The following is a 21,375-nucleotide window of genomic DNA, read 5'->3' on the forward strand; positions in this document are numbered from 1 at the left end:
TAAAGTGTACATGTGGTAAGAGTGTGTGTATATATAAGAATTATCTTTTATTACGGAAGTGGGAACCATAGGCCAGTAGAAAGAGGTACACCAGCGAGAGTGATATCGTGGGGTGGCTTGGGAGGCGTCCCTTGTTAGTCTCGACATATTAATGAGCAGTAGAGTCTGCTGTACATAACAGACCAGGAGGTCACAGACCAGGAGGTCACAGACCAGGAGGTCACAGAACAAGAGGTTCAGGTACAGCAGACTAGAAGTAGAGAAGCACAACCGAAGAGGGTTGGTGCGAGACCCATATAGGCCAAAGAAGCTCATCGCTGAAGGAATTTGCAGCAGAAATTTTCAATTCCGTTGATCGTTCCGCACATAAGATTAGTTGCTTGTGTGCAGATACGATTGTACCGCATGTGATTGTGTGCATTAGCGTGTCTTGAATTCAGAAGAACGCTACTTGCACATTGTTAACGTGATTTGTGTCATTTTTTTATTTTAAGGGAAGTAGCCTGATCACTCAGGGACATTCCAGCGACTGATACTTGCTGGGGAGGGTAAGACACTCCCACACGCCCAAGCAAGTAGACGTACTTAGGTGCCCTAGGTTGGGTACGGTACCTCTGGGAACTTTGGTCGCCGTATTGGCCAGCGTGGGCGGAGTTAAGTGGGCGGACCTCATTGCAAAACCCCCACCGCAGCCTTACCCCGGACATTTTGGTTTTCTGTAAGGGTTGCCGAAGACCCTGATTGGAAGTCAGAGGTAGTGAAAGCAACGCCTGCAGAGATGGGGGCCAATTGTTCAGGTAAGGGGCGATCAACCCTGGTTCAGGTTGATTTGGTAAACCGACCAATCGGGTCGGCAAGGTATATCATGTGTGAAAAATATGGTCATCACACAGAGACATTGTGCAATGAATGGGAAAGGATGACTGTGCACGACGGGGATAAGTTTCCCCGGGTAGGTACTTTTAACCCAGAAGTGTTACAAAACTTAAAGAGAAGAGTTTGCCTGATTAAATCTTCAAAAAGGCGTATTAGACATTATGATTATTTAACATTGTGGCAACAGGAAGGTGAAATACAAAGGGGGTTGGCGCAAGCAGCCGGATCTAACCCTATCAGAAAACTGATAGCAACGGCACCCCCACCACCATACATAACTGGAGAGAAATTGGTTGCAGAGAATGGCACTCAGGGTTATGTTAAATGTGTAGAAGTTAAAGATAATATAACCAAAGTAATTAATGCTAACACTAATCCGTGCAAGTTGTACCCTGTTTTGAACTTTCCCCAGGATTGTGACCAAGAGGATGAGCCCACAACAATATCAGCACTCTTCTTAGCAGCCACCATATCAGAAACAGCAGTAGGCACGACTCAACCCGTAAGATTAGCATCAAAGGCCCCTAGCGGAGGGACAGGTGAGGTCGTATCGACTGGTAAGTACGGCACCATGCACTACGCTGAAACCATTTCACCAAATATTGTAGAATCTACACAGACAGATGTTATTAAACTTAATCCCGTTAGTGTAATAGCAGTGCCAAATGGGAAGACTGATACTTCAGGGGCAACCCCTATCAGGAACATCGCCATGCACTGTCCCTTTTCCCGAACGGAATTAAGGTCAATGATGTCTGAATTCCCTGATCCTAGAAAAGACTTAGATGCATGTCAAAAGTATATTAGAGAGCCTGGAAATTCTGCAGAGCCAAATAACATAGATTGGAGGACAGTTTTGAGGGCATGTTTACCCCCCAATGTTGATTCGTTAAAGTTTATCGCTGATTGCAAGTTAGATGAGGAAGTACCACTAACAGACGAGTATAATTAGGACAATGTAAAGAGAATCAACTTACAGTTAGGAGTATATTTTCCTGCAGTTGTAAAGTGGAATAAAATCTTTACAATAAAACAAAAAGAAGGTGAATCCACATCAGAGTATTTTCACCGGGCTCTGCAGGATATGGCTAGGTACACTGGTATAGATGACATTAAAACTAATGTACACCACAGGGAAGTAGCTGTTTCAGTATTAATGGACGGTCTAAAAGAGGTTTTAAGGAATAGAATACAAACCACTAGGCCTGATTGGAGAGGTATGTCGGTGGATGCATTGGGAGAGGCTGCTGCTGGGCATGATCGAAATATCATCAGGCACAGGGAGTCACAGAGTGATAAATTAATGGCTGTAAGCATACAGGCTCTTACTCCTGGGCCACCACCTCAGCCCAGAACTGTGACCCCTGTGAGTAAGTCAAGAGGTATAAAGTGTTATAATTGTCAAAGAGAGGGACACATGTCACGTGATTGTAAAACAAAACAAAGGCAAAATTCATACCAATCCCCTAGACAACGACCAGATACGAGACATTGGGATCAGGGACCGCAGAGGTGGAGCTATGGGCCACATGCAGGGGAAGCAAAAAGGTATCCCCCAAGAAGAGACTGGCAAATCTCTGATAGTTCCCATCTACCCCCACCACAAGTAATTGCTGCCAGCGCGATTCAGGGAGGTCACCATACCCAATAGGGGTGTGGCCACACCTGTAGTCTGCAGCCAGTGAAATTGATTGCAAGTCTTGGAAGTGAACCCGAGGTCACAATTGATGTAGCTGGTAAATCATTAAACTTCCTTGTAGATACGGGGGCGGCCAAATCAGTGATAAATTCGACAGTGGGCATGAGAACCACTGGTAAGACAATTCCAGCCATGGGAGTAACGGGAGTAGTACAGCACTACCCTGTTAGCAAACCAGCAGAGATTACAATAGGGCCTTTGCATACCAAGCATTCCTTTTTGCTGGCTGCATCGGCACCGACTAATCTCCTGGGAAGAGATTTATTGTGTAAAATGGGGTGCGTCATCTATTGCACTCCTGAAGGTGTATTCTTAGACATACCTGAGAATCACGCTCAAGAAGTGCGAGACATGTTAGACTCCCCATCAAAATTAATGTCACATACTGTTATGATAAATAGGAATCCATCCCATGTAGAAGAAATGACATCCCAAATACCAGAGTCACTTTGGACTAAAGATGGACAAGACACTGGATTAATGGCAAACGTAGCTCCAGTAGTTGTGCAAGTAAAAGATGGTAGGATAGCTCCAAAAATCCCACAATACCCTCTGAAGCCAGAGGTGGAGTTAGGAGTATACCCCGTAATAGAGCGCTTGCTACAACAGGGCATTCTGGTAAGAACGTCCAGCACTGCCAATAGTCCCATCTTCCCTGTGAAAAAGAGTGGGGGGAGGGGTTACAGGCTAGTGCAGGATCTAAGGGGGATTAACAAAATAGTTGAGAGTCAGTTCCCCGTAGTGCCAAATCCAGCTGTCATCCTTATGCAGATCCCTCCCACTGCGAAATTTTTCACTGTTATTGACCTCTGCTCCGCCTTCTTCTCGGTACCTCTGCACCCTGACAGCCAATATTTGTTTGCCTTCACATACACAGGAGTCCAATACACATGGACTCGATTACCACAAGGTTTCATAGACAGTCCAAGTATATTTTCACAGGCTTTGCATGATTGTTTACAGTCTTTCCAACCACAGAATGGATCAATATTGATACAGTATGTGGATGATCTACTACTGTGTTCAGATTCACTGGAAGCATCCCTGAAGGATACGAAACAGCTCCTGTTTCATCTTTCAGACACAGGACACAAGGTTTCCAAAGACAAGTTGCAATTATGCCAGACTAAAGTAAAATATTTGGGACACTGTCTGACACAAGGACTGAGACACCTGACCGCTGATAGAATTCAAGCAATTCGTGACATGACACTGCCACAAACCCAGCAACAGATTAGAACGTTTTTAGGAATGTGTGGGTATTGCCGTAACTGGATCCCAGGTTTTTCCATTCTGGCATTACCTTTGCAGGAGATGGTCTCATCAAACAAACCTGATCGGATTTCGCATACAGACGAATCCGAGTTGGCATTTGAAAGACTTAAACAGTGCCTAATGCAGGCACCAGTATTAGGTATGCCAGACTATGGGAAACCCTTTGAGCTGTACTAACCCAAAAGCACGGTGATGCCAGCAGGCCGGTAGCATACTACAGCGCTCAGCTAGATACGGTAGCGCCATCCCTCCCCACATGCTTGCGAAGTGTTGCAGCGATAGCATTGCTAGTTACAAAAAGCGAAGATGTAGTGCTAGGACACAACCTCACAATCCATACACCGCATGCAGTGTCAGCCTTGCTGAATTCTGCCCAAACCAGGCACGTCTCATCAGCGCGGTTTACAAGATGGGAATTGGCATTAATGGCCCCCGTAAACATCACCATAAAGAGATGCAGTGCATTAAATCCTGCAACGTATCTCCCAGGTGTGCCTGGACAGGCACAAAGGGTGGAGGATGAGAGTGATGGGGAAGGAGGATTTAATACAGGAGATGACATGCATGATTGTATGGAATATTTGACCCAAAATTTCACGGCAAGGCCTGACATCAGTGACAACCCACTGGAAGATGTAGATCTTACTTTCTACACTGACGGTAGTTGTCACAGACAGACGGACTCGGGAGACTTGTGTACTGGTTACGCAGTTGTAGATGACCAAGGCACCATAGAAGCAGAACCGCTAGGCCCACCTCACTCAGCCCAGGTTGCTGAACTGGTTGCCCTAACCAGAGCATGTGAATTGGCTAAGGGCAAGTCAGCCAATATCTACACCGATTCTAGATACGCCTTCGGGGTAGTCCATGATTTCGGAGCCCTATGGCGCCTCAGAAATTTCATGACGGCAGCTGGTACACCGGTAGCGCATGCAGCTCACATCAAAAGGCTTCTAACCGCGATACAGGAACCCGACAGAGTGGCTGTTATCAAGTGTAAAGCACATACATATAGCCAAGACCCGGTATCACTTGGTAACAGCCGAGCAGACGAAGCTGCTAAGTTAGCAGCTGGTACCCCCAGACAGACAGACACCACACAACTGATGGTATTTAATACCGTCAACACACAGAAATTGTGTGAAATGCAAAATTTGTGTTCCACACAGGAAAAGGCAGTTTGGAGGGCAAAGGGATATGGCCAGGAGTCCTCAGGACTCTGGACAGATGGACAGGATAAACCAGTGGCACCCAGAGCATATCTTCCAAGTTTAGCAGAAGCAGCACATGGGCTGACTCATCTAGGCAAGGAAGGGATGTGCAAGTTGGTAAGAGCATATTGGTGCACCCCAGGATTTTCTTCCCATGCGGGAAAGAGAGCAATGTCATGCCTCACCTGCTTGAGGAAGAATATCGGAAAGGCAATACCAACAGAACCATCTCATATCCCACCTACAGGCGGCCCTTTTCAGGTAATACAAATTGATTTTATACAATTACCCCCTTGTCGAAATTTGAAGTATGTACTAGTTTGTATAGATGTGTTTTCAAATTGGGTCGAAGCATTTCCTGCGGCCACAAATACCGCTATGTTTACTGCTAAGAAAATTGTGCAGGAATTTGTGTGTAGATACGGTATCCCTAGAATAATTGAAAGTGATAGGGGTACCCATTTTACAGGTGATGTCTTTCAAGGAATGTGTAAGTTGATGGGAATTGATAGTAAGCTGCACACTCCGTACCGCCCCCAGGCGAGTGCGAAAGTAGAAAGAGTGAACAGCACTATTAAAAATAAATTGAGCAAAGTTATGGCAGAAACAGGATTAACATGGCCAGAAGCTTTACCCATTGTATTATACAGCATCAGAACCACTCCCAGGTCCCCTCTTAATCTGTCCCCCTTTGAAATTCTGTTTGGTCGACAACCGCATGTTATGATTAACCCTCAGGATGATTTGAAGTGTAACAATGAAGTGACTGTAAAATACCTGGTCAACATGAGTAAACAGCTAAGGAATCAGAATGACAATTTGAAGTTAGTGATTCCTGATCTGCCAGATAGTAATTGTCATGACATTGAACCTGGGGATTATGTAATGATACGAAATTTTCTACGCTCAGGTTGCCTTATTGACAGATGGGAAGGACCATACCAAGTCTTATTGGTTAGCACGACAGCATTGAAGGTTGCCGAGAGAGAGACTTGGGTTCATTCGTCCCATTGTAAGAAGGTTGCTGATCCAGAGAGGTCCCGTGATAAAGAACAGACGGTAGAGGAAGTTGTATCACTGGAGTGTCTGTTTCAGGAGGACTGAAACGGCACCTGAGCATTGAGAATAATAAGATCGGAGGCAGTTGTCGATTCCCTGTTCCCTTTTATTGTTTTTCTCCACTTCCCATCCCATCTCCCTCAATTATTTCTTTCCCCCTTCTCATTCTTCTCCATTTCCTCCTATAAGATAGACTTGCCCCAAGAGACTGTGATCCAGATTTTCCTGTTGACCATGATGTTGACCAGAGCAGTCTGTTCCGGCGAGAGTACCATGGAGGTCGAGAGAGGTTCTGGAATGGGTTCTGATGACAAAGATGGAGGCGTAGATTTCCAAGAACAACATAATCACCAAGCAAAGGCGAGTATCAGAAAACGATCCGATAGCATTGACCATAGAAGGAATTGTGAAGGATTGTTAGCTGAAGAAAATTGTATCTGTAGGCATTGTGACAATGTAGTTAAGGATGGGTGCATCAAGAAATGCCAATCCAGTTTTAATATCCATATGGATAGGCATCCATTGAGTGACTATCACTCCTTAGTGGGTAAAGTACTAAATCAGACAGACTGTTGGGTATGCTCTCAAGTACCTCAAGGTCACAGTAAGTCAGGACTAGTACCATTTCCTTTAACGATAGGGGAGGTACTTGAGTTAAGTGGTGGGAGGCCGGTGGACAAGAGGTTTAATATCTCTAGTCCTCCTAGTTTGAAACTCCACCAATACCATGTGGATAGGTCTTTAGTGTGCTTTAACATTTCCAATCCCCGAAAGCCGGGAAATTGGGAAGTGTCATGGAGTAATCAGACCATGACATTCTCACATAGAGCCGACGGATTGCCTACAGATACAGAACTTATACGCCACATAGCCGGTAGTGGAAGATATTTCCGATATAGGTATACCCTAGGAAGTAAGACCATGAGAGTTGGAGAAGTATCACCAGGATACTGTGCACATGTCGTACAAACAGATACGTGTACTAAACAGATGGGAGAATTAGGGTCAGGAGGTTTCATATGGAAAATGTGTAATATGGTTATGTCCTACTCCGTCCCATATGTTCTCACCGATGATGCATATTTCATATGCGGGAGGAAGGCGTATAAGTGGCTTGCCCCAAACTCAGAAGGATTGTGTTATATTGGAAAAGTACTGCTTGAGGTAATGACGGTATCGCATACAAAAATGAAAGATATTCACCGTGGTGCCCAAGCTCCTTATACTCACACTCATTACGAGCACATCGTTAAACGGCACCTAATAGAAAGAACAGAGCATCCGGCCTCTGACCTGATCCATGAATCCACCGGGATTCAAGTCTTACTCGCGTTAGATATCACTCGTACCGCTAGATGAGTGATGAATTATAGATACATATCTGCGCTTGCAAATTTATTAGACAATATCACAGAAATGTATGACGATACTTTTAGGTATACCGGAAGGGAGCTCCAAGCTTATAAAACAGAACTGGTTCAGCATAGGATGGTTCTTAATTATCTCACAGCAGTGACAGGCGGATATTGTGTCACACTGGCAACGCAGTACGGCGTAAAATGCTGCACTTATATTACGAATAGAACCGAGGACCCGGTCGAGGTCATAGACCAAAAGATGGACGACATTCTCCAATTAAAGTGGGAATTCCGCAGGAGACACAATCTCACCCTTGCTGCTGTGGGTAATGAGCTGACCGGTTGGGTGTCATGGTTGAACCCGCGAAATTGGTTCTCTGGTTTAGGAGAATGGGCCCAAGGAATTATAATGGATGTAGGGAAATTTCTTCTGTGTATCTTGGGTATCGTCATATCGATTGGTTTGATATTTAGATGCGTTCAGGCTTTAACAAAGTGTAAAGAAGTACTAGGGTGATGAGTCTAAGGAGTGAGGACATTGTAATTCCTATGGATTTGATTTATGACCCAACAATAGAGACAATGTAGTGATGAAAATGTGATTCCACGGTCCGTTTCTTTCACCCGTTTCTCCTTTGTTTTCCTCCAAGGTAAAAAGACATCCGCTTGGAAGAAGAATTTGACAACCTTTTACACAGACAACTGATGGACTATGCCATAGACCCCCCATATCCCTAGTGACTTTAATTTTACGCTAGCCCAACACTTTTTGTAAGTCTATGGACATTGATAAAGCTTTGCTCGCATTGTTGGCAAAAGCCCAAAGAGACTACAGTCAACATGTACATCGAGACAAGACAAGACAAGACCTCAATCGGAAAATGTATATTAAACTCACATAGTTTATCACTGCATTTACCATAATTGTTCTTTATCTTCATCTCTACAACCTTCAGGTAATGACACACATAGTCGATAGGGAATACAGGCACAGATATCAGCACTCGCATATTTCCCCTATTCATGTATCATCAACTAAAATGTGCTCCCCCATTTTGTTGCAACCAAAAGCCGAAAAGAGCTCGGTAAAGTTTGACAGCCCATCCACAGACCCTTAATACGGGATAAGAAGGAATTCAAATGTATACTTCGCAATACCTCGAAGCTTGATTTAAAACACGTACGGCATGATGATACATGACCCCCCAAACATGGATTCATACACACATTCTTCTGCTATCTCACTAGGTCATACCCTTTTCTCACCTTCTTCTCTCCTCCCCTACCCGACCATAGAAATGTATTTACACATGACATATATTTTTCTCTTTTTGAAATGTTTTAGGAAGTGGCAGTTATTGGTGACTGCCAAAGGGTGGACTGTCAAAGTCAGAAAAATATCACGCTACACACTGCCATATATGCACCTCATGCGAGTGCCTGCTGCGCGTGCATGAGCCCTCCCGTGCGTGCGCATACTCTCAGTTGCGTGCACCCACAGGCGCACTGTATGCGCATTTACGGTAGAGTTTGTGTACGCCTAGCGGGCAACTCAATCGTAACATATTTTAGTCATATAATGTATTTTGTAGATTATGGTCCCTTTGATAGAATCTGAAAGTTTAGTTAACGTAGTATGTTCGGGGACAGAGAGATCCCTCTTTGTTTGATACGAAGGGTCAGACAGGGGTTACACAGTGGTGTTTAGTATCCATCGGAAGAGAATATAATTAGCAATATTCCGGTGTTGGTTTGAAGCGGATTAATCGCTCGTGCGTATAGTTATGGACATAAGAAGTTTATGGACATTTACTATATTTGCACTTTATTACCCATGCGGCGGGAAACCCAGTTTCCCACCCACCTGAGCAGTTAGGAATAGTCACAGCCCACCTGTATGAACCAACCTATGACCTTTTGTTATAATGCGAAGACGAATTCCTGTGTCCAATGAACAATAAGAATGTAGGGACCATTGTACTGTATTGTGTGTAGTGTATAAAAGGACAAGCCGATCTGGGACAGCTCTCTATTCTCTTCAACGGTTCTCATCACTGATAATCGGGAGCTGGATATCCAGAAAGGCGCTTGCGATTGTTTCCCCTTGTGCGTAAGTTCTCTGCAACCATGTTGTCTCTTATTTTAATGTTATAAGCCATTCTCTCTCTCCTTCCCCCTTAAATGTAACTGCATCTTTATTGTATTTTATGTGTAGTAATTCGGTTAGGTATTTTATGTTATTTTGGTAGTGTATAACTTGTATTGTGTTATTCTTTTGCAATTGAACGTTCATTCTCTCCCTTAAAGGTGTTGGAACCTTAGACCAGTATTAGAGTGTTTATTATATTGCTAAAGGGTTCTCAGAGCGTCACATACGCTCATACAGCTTCTAAACTAACAAGGTTACACTGTGTTGCATTTACACCTTATCACTGCACAAGGGTTTACAGTATAAGTACATTGTATATGGTATAGTTATAAAAGTTTAACTCTGTGAGCGTCAGCGTCGCTTGTGATCTCCTCGTGGTCTCGAGCGTCCGCTACGCTGATAGCGTATCATCACGTTAGTCGGCAGCCTATAGCGTGCTTGCCTTTACGTTCTAAGCCGTGAGCGAACGTGCCGCTCGTGCGTCTCGTCCACGGCTAAGCGTTCGTTACGCTACGTGCGTACTCTTACGGTATTCCATACGCCAATTGCGTACTGTGTTCTTTAACCTTTTAGAGTATTTTAAATAAGGTATATAATAGGCATTGTCACAGTGAGGCCACAGTGATTGGCCAGAGGATCCGTCACTGGATCCGTTGCCATCACTATATGGGTGCGCGGAGGTGTGGGCATTGGTGGCAGTGAGAGTATTAGTGGCACTGCCATTCTGCAGAGTTTGGCAGCGGAGTAGTACCAATTTCAAAAATGGCACCTCAGCGTAATTTTTTAAATTCAAGATGGCAACCACGAGCCAATCACGGCTCGCTGCGTCATCACCCCGGCCCCTCCGGCTGACTTATATAAGTCAGCACGAGGCATCGGCGTCAGTCCGACGGCGGAAGAGCTCCTGAAGAAAGAAGACGCTGGAAGTCCTGGATGGGCTGTAGCCATGCAAACGAGCTTAAAGGCCGCCGCCCCCAGGTGAAGACCCTGAATAATAATCTTTTTTTTAAAGATGGTGTGGTGTTTTTATTTTAATATTTTCTTTACAGGTGGACTACAGGTGCCAGCGGGCCCTTTATGTCTGGACATGCTAGCACTTGTGGTTCTCCAAGTGCTATACAAAAGAGCTTAACGGCTGCCGCCCACCAGGTGAAGACGCTGGAAGCCCTGGGGAGGCGGCAGCCATGCAAAAGAGCTTAAAGGCCGCTGCCTCCCCGGTGAAGACGCTGGAAGCCCTGGGGAGGCGGCGGCTCCCCAGGTGAAGGCGTCGGAAGCCCTGGAGAGGAGGCAGCCATGCAAAAAAGCTTAAAGGCCGCTGCCCCCAGGTGAAGACCCTGACTAATAAACTTTTTTTTAAAGACGGAGTGGTGTTTTTATTTTAATATTTTTTTTACAGGTGGACTACAGGTGCCAGTGGGCCCTTTATGTCCGGACATGCTGGCACTTGTGGTTCTCCAAGTGCTATGCAAAAAAGCTTAACAGCCACCATCCACCAGGTGAAGACGCTGGAAGCCCCGGGAAGGCGGCAGCCATGCAAAAGAGCTTAAAGGCCGCTGCCTCCAAGGTGAAGACGCCGGAGAAAGACGACGGAAGCCCTGGGGAGGCGGTGGCCCCCCAGGTGAAGACGGCGGAAGCCCTGGAGAGGCAGTGGCCATGCAAAAGTGCTTAAATGCCACCGTCCCCAGGTGAAGACCCTGACTAATAAAAAAAAAATTAAAGACGGTGTGGTGTTTTTATTTTAATATTTTCTTTACAGGTGCACATTCAAATATAATGGTGATGCATGGTGCAGTTGCATGTCCTATGATGTCATGTTACAGCTTCTCCATAGGTAACGCCTGAGCCACATCTGAGAAAGCCAGAAGAGCCCAACACTGCCCGGGTCCTAAATAAGAACTGGCTCTGCAACCACTAAACCCACCAGTATTGATCGTTCCAGGGCCTCAGTAACGGCAAAGCACTGACGGGCCTGGATGTGCTTCTATGGCGGCACACCTGGAGACTGCTCAGGGCACACTAGTTTTCATCGTTTTGTCCTTAAATGAGGTTATCATTGAAACACTGGAACAGTAATAAACAACATAACAACAGTGGAAATTGGGTTCACACAAAGCCTTACATAGCCAAAGATAAATAGGGACACCCTACAATAAAAATATATACATATAATAAAACTGTAAGGGTTGTGTCTGTACATAGACATTTTTTTATTGAGAATTATACTTCTAGGAACTGTTTATGGACCATGGAGACAAAAAAAAAGTGAAATTTAGACTGTGTCTGTACGTTCTGGCATCACACAAAAACTACTGTTGTATAGCTTAGTGACCTAGAAAAGGATTGAGGTATGTATGGTCTCAATCTAACATCAGGGAGAGGAACAATAAATGAACAACCAGATGCTTGCAGTGTGCAGGCTCCTCAAGTCCAAAAAGGATGCGGTTACAATACCAGCGCTGGCATCATGAACACTGACTAGCCCGCCAGTTGGCATGCCGAGCAACAGGGACTATTCCCATAGAGTGGGATAGAACCTGTGGCAAGCGCAACGAGCCCGCAAGGGTCTTTGTTGTGCTGGCCGAAATCCCCCCTGCTGGCCATCTGACAGACGGAATCCCGGCGTCGGTATGGTGACCGCCAGTCTCCCAACCACCGATCACCCAATACCAACCTGTCCAAAATGACTATACAGCATGAGTGGAATTATTACACTCACTTAGTGCAGTTGGACTTCCAGCATATAGCACTGCACTGACAGTTGGTGTTCCGGTCATGCTTCTGCAGACCTTGACTCTGCCCAGGTTATACTGTTTTCAGCTAGAAAGCTGTCCAATCTGATTTTGAATGCACTTACAGAGTCCGCCATTATTACCTTCTCCGGCAGGTAGTTCCAAATCTTTATTGCCCTGAAGAACCCCTTCCTACGTTTTGTATGGAATTTTCTCTCCTCTAACCTCAGTGTGTGTCCATGTGTCCTATACAGAGTTCTATTAATAAACAAATCCCCTGCTAACTCCTTGTAATGACCCTTTACATATTTGAAGATATTAATAATATCTTCTCTTAGACGCCTCTTTTCTAGAGTATACATATTTAACATAGTTAGCCTTTCCTCATACTCCAGTGTCTCTAACCCTTTAATCAGTTTAGTAGCACGCCTTTGAACTCTTTCGAGTTCTCCAATATCTTTTTTATAATATGGTGCCAAAAACTTAACACAATATTCCAGGTGCGGACGTTCCAATGATTTGTACAGCGGCATGATTACATCCTCGTCCCTGGTCTCAATACCCCGTTTTATGCAAGCAAGGACTTTACTTGTCTTCTTCACTGCATTTTGACACTGTGTACTGCTATTGAGTGTATTATCTATGAGGATCCCCAAATCTTTTTCCACTACTGATACCCCTATATTTTCCCCATTAAGTGAATAGGATGCAAGTTTGTTTTTTATTATCTATGAGGACCCCCAAATCTTTTTCCACTACTGATACCCCTATATTTTCCCCATTAAGTGAATAGGATGCAAGTTTGTTTTTAATCCCAAAATGCATAGCTTTGCATTTTTCAATATTGAACCTCATTCCCCATTTAGACACCCAGAATTCAAGTTTAAATAAGTCATTCTGTAGAGACTCCACATCTATTTCTGAATTAATTACCTTACACAGTTTAGTATCATCTGCAAAGATTGATGCTATGCTTCCCAGGCCCATTCCTAGGTCATTAATACATATATTGAACAGTAGCGGACCAAATATGGACCCTTGTTGTATACCGCTGACTGGTATGCCCATCTGGAGAACATCTCATTGACCACTACTCGTTGTACCCTGTTATCCAGCCAATTACCTATCCATGTACAAATAGTGTATCCTAGGCCAAGTTCCCTTAATTTGATGATCAGTCTCTTGTGAGGCACTGTATTGAAGGCTTTTGCAAAATCTAAATAGACCACATCCACTGCTTTTCCCTGGTTAAGATTATCGCTCACTTCGTCGTAGAAGCTAATAAAGTTAGTTTGATATGATCTGTCGCTCACAAACCCATGCTAACTCCTGCTCATAAACTTAGTATACCTCAGATAATCCTCTATGCTATCCCTCAAAATTCCTTCCAATATTTTACCCACTATAGAGGTTAAACTAACTGGTCTATAGTACCCAGGATGATTTTTAGAACCCTTTTTAAATAATGGCACTACCTCAGCTATACGCCAATCCATCGGTACCATACCCGATTTAATGGAACTATAGAAAATCAAGTATAAGGGTCTTGCAAGCTGTGCCTTAAGCTCCATAATAACCCTCGTATGAAAACCATTTGGTCCCGGTGATTTATTAATCTTTATGTTGCTTAGTCTCTCCAGGACTATTTCCTCACTTAAACAAGCATCTAGCCAAGAATCATTACCTTCACTGTCGTTATGCACTACTAACACCGTCTGATCCTCCCTGGTGAAAAAAAGCTGTTCAGTATATCCGCTTTTATTTTGACATCGTTTCCAAGGCTCACAGTTCATCTTTTAATGGGCCTATGTTCTATTTTTTTAACCCTTTAATGTTTATGTATTTATAAAACTCTTTGGGATTGGCTTTATTCTCTATAGCAATTTGTTTTTCGTTTACAATTGTAGCTGCCCTTATTACTTTTTTGCATCTTTTATTGCATTCTTTGTAATACTGGAATGACTCCTCCCCTCCATTAGTTTTAAATGCTTTAAAAGAACACCTCTTTTTAGCCATTGCTTCTGTGACATCCTTATTAAGCCACATTGATTTGAGTCTATTACTCTTGCATTTACTGCCCAAGGGTATGAATTTGTGAATATTGCTATCAAGCAACCCTTTTAAAGCACCCCACATTTCCGATGTGTCTTTTCTATGAAACAAAACTTCCCAGTCAATGTCGTTTGGCATATTGAAGTTAGCTTTTCTAAAGTTGAATGTTTTTGTTGATTCCTTATAGCTATGTTTCTTGAAACTGATGCTGAATGTGATCATATAGTGATCACTGTTTCCCAAGGTCTCCCCAACTGTAATGTTTGATATAATGTCCACATTATTGGTAATAACTTGGTCCAGAACATTATTACCTCTGGTTGGGTCCTCGACTAGTTGAGACAAGTATTGATCCTTTAATGTGTTTAGAATCCAGCTGCTCCTAATTTTTACACATGAATCGTTACTCCAGTTTATACCCGGATAGTTAAAAATCCCCTAACACTAGGATGTCCCCCATTCCCGCAGCTTTTTTAATTTGCTGTGAGAGTTGTTCCACGTCACGTATGCTAATATCTGGTTGCTTGTAGCACGTGCCAATGACTAGTTTCTTTATTTCAGTGGCCCCACTAGTGATCTCAACCCATAGTGATTCCACATTATCACCAGTCCCCTCGTAAATAACATATATTAAGTTTGGTTTTAGAGATGGTTTTACATAGAGACATACCCCTCCTCCCCTTTTGGTAGCCCTGTCCCTCCTGAGAAGTGAATATCCCTCCAAATTAGTAACCCAGTCGTGAGAGTCGTCCCACCATGTTTCCGTAATACCTATAATATCATACTGATTTTTTGATACATGCCATTCCAATTCCCCCATTTTACCTGATAGGCTTCTTGCTTTTGCAAGCAGACATTTTATGTTAATATTTCCTTTGCCCTTTTGCTTTAATGGTAACTTACCATTATTTACAAGTGCCTTTCTAGAATTACTCTTACCAACTGTTATTCTATTCTCTACCTTACCCCCCATCAGGGGTTAAGGTGCAATCAGTGAGATTGCTGGACTATTCAGGGAGTTTGGGAGATTTCTTCTATTTCAGGGAGTCTCCTGCAGAATGAGGGAGAGTAGGCAAGTATGTTTATACCAACAGAATAATGTACAAAAAGACAGCAAACTACATGTACAGTAGTTTAATTTGGACCACATGGCCTGCCTGGTAGTGGTATCACATCCTATAGCAACAATACACTGTTCAACACTTAAGTCACGTAATCGGTCAGGCAGAGATGCACCTCTCTGCCGGTAACCTCAGGGTACCATGTGTAAAATGTGGCACTGGTGCTCCCGAACTGTGCCATGTGGAACGCAAAACTGGATATAAGGAGAGAGAATTGACAGCATTGGAAAGGAATGAGTTAAACATCTTGTGAGGGGTGGACCTAGCTGGAAGGAAAGTACAGCCCTTGGAAAAATGGGAGGGTTAGTATATATAGGGAAGGATAGGCCATTTTGTTTCTCTCTGGTTGGTGAAATTGCCTTGTGCTGGGTGAGTGCTGCAGTGCAGAGCTCCCCATATTGTTTGTGCAGTTAAGTTAGGAATTTAACAGCCCTCCCTTAATTGTATTATTATGGCTTCCCGCCCTCGCCGTTCCGCCGGGACCCCAGCTCGATACCGCACTTCTGGCGGTGGAGCTGGGCCGGGGGAAGGGATGGCAGGCCTGGGGGACGGGGCTCCGTCCCCTGCGGCCTCCACGGGCGCGGGCAGGAGCGCTTCTCGACGGGTCAGATCGGCCTCGCCGCTGGGGGCCGGGCCGGCTTTGCCGGGCGGGCTCGGGCGGCGGGGTAGGCCAGAGAGTCAGCCAGGCTCGGAGGTAGGCGGGCATCAGCCCTTGCCTCCTGGAGCGCTTGGCGAAGTGGCGGTGTCCAGGGCCCGCGGGCGCGCGCACGCGCGCCGCAGCGGGCGCTCGGCGGCTGCTGCACAGGTGGCCCCTATCTCTCCCTCCTTGCCGCGGCTGGAGCTGAGTGCCGGGCGGGGGGTAGAGGCCAGACGGGGGTCGGTGGCTCGCCGTGCGGGGCTTGTGTCAGGGCCTCGCGCGGCTGGTAGGAGCAGTGTGGCGGGCGGAGGAGCTGTGTCGGAGACAAGTGGGACGCGCGCACGAGGTGCGCGCGTGCCCACGACTGCCTCCGGCGGCGCCAGCCGCGCACGTGTGCGCGCAGCGGCGCCGCCAGCCCTGTTGTCCCCCTGCTCATTGCTAGTAACTCCCCGGCAGCCGGAGTCCGGCGGGCGCCGGGGAGAAAGGCGAGGGGGGACATTCTTGGGGGGCAGGCAGGAGGCACAAGTGGGGGTGTGCTATGAGCACCGGAGTGCAATTGCACGAGGTGACCGGGCACGCGCGTGGGAGGCGCATGAGCCCATGCCCAATGTCAGCGGCGCAGTGCGGCGCCCCGCGGGGGAGGAGGGGTGACAGGGAATGGGTCAGCGGCCGCAGGGCGGCGGCGCGGGCGGATTATGCTCGGGGCGTCTCCCCCCTAGCGGCGGGAGATAGTTCCGGATCGCAGGGGGAGGTGGCGTTCTCGGAGGCGGAGAGCGAGGGCAGCGAGGGCGCCGACAGGGGTGCCCCCATCTTCCCGCCGGGGCAGCGGGCGTTGGGTGCCCGGTTGCCGCCGGTCGGGCGGCGGGCGCGTCGTCGCGCGCGGGCCCCGGCGTGAGGTTCCTCGGGGCCCGACGGCTCGTTTTGGGGGGGTCGCGACCCCTCCGGAGCGCTGGTGTCGGCCCTGGCCACTGTGGTTGAGGCTTTAGGGCCGTTTGCGGTGGCTGGCTCCCCGAGGACTGCTGCTAGTTGTGGCGATCCTGCGGCGGCAGGCGGGGCCGGTGGTCGGAGGGCTGCTGCAGCGCAGCGAGTGGCACGCGCCTGCCGGGAGCTCGGGGGCGGCCGCTGCAGAATTGGAGCGGGGTTCGGGGTAAGACGCGCAGGGGTGCTCGGCGGCAACCCCCCCCTCACGGAGGGCGCGGCATGTGCCACAAGTGCGGGCTGGGCCCCTTGTTTCTTTCTCTGTTACAGGGGACCTCGGGGAAGTGGAGATGGCCGAATACGAAGAGGAAGACGGAGGTTTGGCCACGCCGGAGGATTCCATGTCGGGGTCGGCGGCATCAGGTGAGGTAGTGCAGTCGGTATCAGGTACCTCCACGAGCGCTAGTTCTCGCAGCTCTTCCTCGGACTCCTCTTCGTCTTCTCTATCGTCGCAAGTGTCCGCAGTCAGTAGCACGACTAGGGCAAGGAAGCGGGCGACAAAATTCGCCAAGAGGGCAGCGGGCCAGCAGAAGAGGCGAAAGAGGCGCAAGCGGCTTAGCGAGGAAGCTCGTAGGGCCAAGAAGCGCCGCGATTTGCCCGGGGTCGTGCGCTGCGAATATACTGCCGTTATGCAGTATATTCGAGATAGCTGCCGCAAGAAGATTTGCAGAGGGGACTTCGTTGATGTGTTCGTCCTGACGAAGGACGCGAAAAGAGAGTATAAGGCGGCGGCCGCGAAGAAGGGTATCGGGACGGAGGCATTCCGTACCTTCGATAATTGGCTGGCTGGGTTTTGGGTCTTCGCGGCGTGTTACCTGGAGGACAGGCCAAGCGAGCACATGAACATAATCCGGTACCTGCATTTCGTGCACGACATGCAGCGCACGTCGGCGGGATCGGAGTGGCGTAGATACGACCAGGAATTCCGGGAGAAGCAGGACGGATTGCAGGTCATGGACTTTGGGTTCAAGGACGTTGAGGTCTGACTCAAGGTCACTCGGGCTTCGCAACAAGCGGAGGAGCCCGGGGCGGACGGGCACCGCGCAGGGTCGTCCGCCCAAGGGTCCAGCGCGGAAGGCGGATTGGCCAAGCCAGGTAGGTCGGCCGTCCGCGCAGGGGGGCGTGCCGCCACAAAAGGAAAATGTTTCGCGTTTAACAACGCGGCGTGTTCCTTCGGCAAGCAGTGTCGTTTTCGACACTCGTGCCTGCAATGCGGCGGGTCCCACCCAGCGTCCTCCTGTTTCAAAGGCAGTCGGCAGGGTGCCCGGGGTAAACAAACTTACCCCAGACAAGCCGCGGGTGGGAGCGCTTCGCAGAGCGCCAACACCAATTAAATTGGAGATGATGGGCTGGTGGTTGGACTTGTATCCGAATAGGGAGGATGCACAATTTTTGTTTTCCGGTTTTCAGTTTGGGTTTCGCTTGCCTGTTGCGAGCGAGGTGTCCGTGCGTGCCCAGCGGAACCTCCAGTCTGCCCGAGCCTTGCCGTTAGTCCTGAGGGAGAAAGTGGATAAGGAGGTCAGGTTGGGCAGGATGGAGGGGCCGTTTCCATCGCCCCCGGTGGATGACTTGGTCATCTCTCCAGTGGGGGTGGTTCCCAAGAAGACTCCAGGCGCCTTTCGGCTCATTCAGCATCTTTCTTACCCATCGGGGGCGTCGGCTCATTGCTCGGTGGTGTATCAGTCGTTTGACGAAGCGTTGGAGATGGTCCGCGGTTACGGGACCGGGGTCCTCATGGCTAAGATTGATGTTGAGTCCGCTTTTCGGTTGCTGCCATTACACCCAGACTCATTCCGTTTTATGGGTTTCCGGATTGGAGCGGCGTATTTCATCGACAAATGTTTGCCGATGGGATGTTCCGTTTCATGCTCATTTTTCGAGCGTTTCAGCACTTTTTTACATTGGTGCGTGGAGTCTTCATCAGGGGGTCACGGGGTCGCACATTACCTCGATGACTTCCTGTGCACGGGCCCGGCAAATTCACCACGGTGCGGCGACTTGCTTTTCAGCATCCGGGCACTGTTTTTCCACTTCGGCGTTCCTGTGGCCGAGGATAAAACAGAGGGCCCGTCCTCCTGCTTGTCCTTTTTGGGGATTGAGATTGACACGGTAGCAGGAGCGTGTCGGCTTCCTAGGGACAAAGTGGTGAAGCTCCGCGACGCCATTTGCCGGTTTATATGGTCGCGTAAGGTCACACTACGGCAGGCGCAGTCCTTGCTGGGCATGTTGAACTTTGCTTGTCGGGTAATCCCGATGGGCAGGGTTTTCTGCCGGAAGCTGGAAAGGGCGACTGCGGGGTGTGCCAGACCACACCATTTTGTGCGTTTGTCCTCGGAGATTAAGAGGGATTTGGCAGTATGCGCCTCGTTCCTGGAGGATTTCAACGGGGTGTGTATATGGCAGGCCCCAATGGTGGACAGCGCTAGGTTGCAGTTGTTCACCGACGCACCGGGTGCCTCTGGATTCGGTTGCTATCTGGAGGGATCTTGGTGCGCGGCCTCGTGGCCGGCGGAATGGCATCGCGAAGGTTTAACTAAGGACCTTTTGCTGCTGGAGCTTTTCCCCATTATGGTGGCGCTGGAGGTATGGGGCGATCGGCTGGCTCATCGCAGCATCTTGTTTAGATGTGATAATCTGGGTGTGGTGCATGCGATTAACAACCAGAGGGCGAAGTCGCTGGTCGTTCTGCGGGTGCTGGGGCAGTTGCTGTTGACGTGCCTGCGTCGGAACGTTTGGTTCCGCGCGAAGCACGTGCCGGGGCTAGAGAACGGAATTGCTGACGCGTTATCGCGAGGGCAGTGGGAAAGATTTTGTTTGTTGGCACCCGAGGCCGACGAGCATGGTTTTCATTGTCCCGGTTATGTTTGGCAGGTGATCGGGCCGGACTGGAGGGTCTAGCGTTGCGGTCAGTCGCGCCAACTACGCTTACGGCTTACAGGCAAGCCTGGAGCGAGTGGGAGGAGTTTGTTCAAGGACGGAATTCACAAGGTAAGAGCGGGCATAGAATGATGCTTTCTTTTATTTGGCAGCTGTATGTTTCGGGTAGGTCCAGAGCGGTGGTTGCCCAATACTTGGCTGGGATTTCGTTTTTCAGCAAAATAAGGGGCGTCCCCGACGTGACGAAAAGTGGGATTCTGCTAAAGGCGATGAAAGGATGGGCGCGAGTCGCGCCGAGGCCGCCTGGCAGGAGGCGGCCAATCGATGCGGCCTTGTTGCCGGCTGTCATCAGGGCAGTGGGAGGTGTCGCATCGTCCATGTTTGAGTCGCTGTTGTTCAGTTTGGCGTTCTCAATGGCTTACCACGGGGCCTTTAGGGTTTCGGAATTGGTAGCGCCTTCTAAGCGAGCAGATTCGCGCATGCTCCTCGGGGACGTGGTGGTGGGTGAGAGGTCCTTGCTTTGCAGATTGCGTCGCTCTAAGACGGACCAAGTGGGGAAAGGTCGATGGGTCACCTTGGTTCTGGCACTTGATGAGAGCATTTGCCCAGTAAGTTTGGCAGTGCAGTATGAGGCAGTACGGCCCGACGGTCGGGGGTCATGGCTGCTGCATTATGATGGGCTGCCGGTGACGAAATATCAATTTCGTTGGATGCTGGGTCGCTGTCTGGCGAGCTTGGGACTTCCACCCGCTGCGTTCGGGACGCATTCCTTCCGCATAGGGGCGGCGACGTCGGCGGCGGCGGCGGGATTTTCCATGGCTGAGATCCAGGCGGTGGGGCGATGGAAGTCGTTGAGTTACAGACGGTATATTCGCCCCGTTGCATGAGATGTTGGCTCGCGCGTAGTTTGCTGTTTTTACTTACAGTTGTTTCAGTCATGTTGTACAGTTCAGTACGTTATGGTGTTGTGCGTGTGTTTGTCTTCCCCCTTTTTATCCTACTCAGGGATTAGCTACTCGCCGTTGCTGGCATGAGTCGGCAGCGGGGGTCTGGAGTTATTTCGCGATTTTTTGCCTGACTTGACGGACTGAATTCTAATCCACAATTCGGCTAATTTGTTCTAATCAGAGTCCCTCAGCAGGTCTTTACGCTTTCACCTCCAGCTGAGTTCTTACATGTTTTACCCCCTTTTTTACCCCCCCCCCCCACTTTTTATTTTCTTAAATTTTGTTTCAATTTTCCCATTTGTGTGTTCATGTGCGGCTTCAAATTGGCTGGAAGCACGTGCAGATCGGCTAGGCCGAGATTTCTGCAATATTCGGAAACAAAATTTTTCTTTTTTGGCAGATCCTTC

This window comes from Pseudophryne corroboree, chromosome 1, assembly GCF_028390025.1.
Source record: "Pseudophryne corroboree isolate aPseCor3 chromosome 1, aPseCor3.hap2, whole genome shotgun sequence".
Classification (NCBI taxonomy): Eukaryota; Metazoa; Chordata; class Amphibia; order Anura; family Myobatrachidae; genus Pseudophryne; species Pseudophryne corroboree.